At 34.4% G+C, this 1,768-nt stretch overlaps 1 long non-coding RNA gene across 1 annotated transcript; it reads right to left on the reverse strand.

Moving 5' to 3' along the window:
* Positions 1–561: 561 nt before the first annotated feature.
* Positions 562–1,226, reverse strand: LOC143055531 (uncharacterized). Its single transcript, XR_012972072.1, has 3 exons — positions 1,207–1,226; positions 870–899; positions 562–702 (listed from the first exon to the last, which is right to left on the reverse strand). It is a non-coding gene; the product is annotated as an uncharacterized LOC143055531 (long non-coding RNA).
* Positions 1,227–1,768: the final 542 nt, after the last annotated feature.

Consider the following 1,768-nt stretch of genomic DNA (forward strand, 5'->3'; position numbering starts at 1 on the left):
GAACACAAAATTCAAGAAAAGTACGTCATTTATCAGGTCCGAAGCGATAAAATGATAATTTTTTGATAAACTCTGCATACTGCATACAGTTCATGTTTACTGCTCATAGACCACTTAGCGGCGATTTGATTTTGCAATGTTCAAATTAACTTGATTTTTTGAAATCAAGAAAGATTAAAGTTTTCTATACGATCTCAACGATTTATATTTACGTTTATTTTTAGCGAAATTCGCAAAATACAAATCGCTTGCGTCATGAGTTTGTTTGTTATATTTAATATGTTGTCTTCCGATAGTAATTGATTTACAAAATTTAAAAGTATTTGAGTAACGCTTTATTATTTTATAGACATAACAAGATAAAAACAAGGAGTTTGTAGAAAGTCACAATTGGAATACACGCATAGAGAAATAGGTACAAATCTGATTCTTTGTAGGTCTACTTGGGACACGCCATCCACGTGTAGACAACTTCGTAGGTAATCGAGCCGCCCCAAGATACAATTTTGAACATGAATCCATGTCCAGAAAGATGGTGTACTGTCGCTTTTATCCTCACATTTTTCCCCCTGTAGGTATCCAGTGAGGTCATTCCAACCACTAAAGCAGGTGTCCTGCGGAAAGGTCTACGAAATGGTATGTACATAATTCGATGTTTGTTTCGTCTACTCGAATACCCAAGCTGTGCAGTTCCTGAAATGCCTACAAACAGTAAAATGAAATACTTTAAACTTATCAAAGCAAAAAAAAAAACACATTTGAGTGACTTCAGCCAATACAACATTAACTACCCCCAAGCTAAGACCCCCATTCCAAACCCAACTTAAGTATATTTTAAATGCAAACAAACATAATAGATAAATACTTACAACCATGGCGGCGGTAATGTCGGTGTCGGACTGAAATAAATTGAAAGAATAACATTTTAATTGCACATATTATGTTACAATATAAAGCATTAAATGAAATTGAAGGAAGGAGAATAAATAATAATGCATTGTTAAACAACCAATATACACATATATACATTTATTAATATTAACAAAATTACAATGATTAGCATCTAACTGAGAAAATAAAATATGACAAATACGTATAGGTAAACATAAATTGAGGTTTACCGACCTTTGAAATAGTACGATAAAATGACAAATAAAACGATGGATGTTACAAAGTGTGTCTGAGTTCAACGAAAAGTACACGTACCTTCTGTCTCCAAATCGGATCTGCAACTTGGTTTCTTCTGATTTAGGAGCCTCGACTTCGTTCTCTATATCATTGACTGAAGAGGGGGCAACATCTAGCTTCGGAGCCTCAATTTTGTTCTTTATATCATCGACTAAAGAAGGAGAGGATTTAAACTCCACACTCCCGCCAACTGCAGAAAAAATGCACACAGTGATGAATATAAACACAAACTTCATTGTGTCAAGCTTCTGAGCCTTTTCTATGAAAACTAGACACGTTATAATTACTATTGTTATATCGCCTCTCTTTTATACACGTCAACCGAAAAATGTTTTCCTTCTTGTACGTGACTTCGACAAACTGGTAACGCATATTCTATTTTCCTACACACGACTTCAACAAACTGGTAACGCAAGTTCTATTGACCAATGTATAAAACGAGGCTCCAAGCTGAAACTGGTAGTGTGAGTTTAAAAATTGCATTTAGAATATATTCACAGAGAACATAGAAATACACTAGAATGGACAAATAAGTAAATAAACAGTCCCGACGACTACCATTCCCCACTTAAAAAAACCG

The sequence above is a fragment of the Mytilus galloprovincialis genome, chromosome 12, assembly GCF_965363235.1.
Source record: "Mytilus galloprovincialis chromosome 12, xbMytGall1.hap1.1, whole genome shotgun sequence".
NCBI lineage: Eukaryota > Metazoa > Mollusca > Bivalvia > Mytilida > Mytilidae > Mytilus > Mytilus galloprovincialis.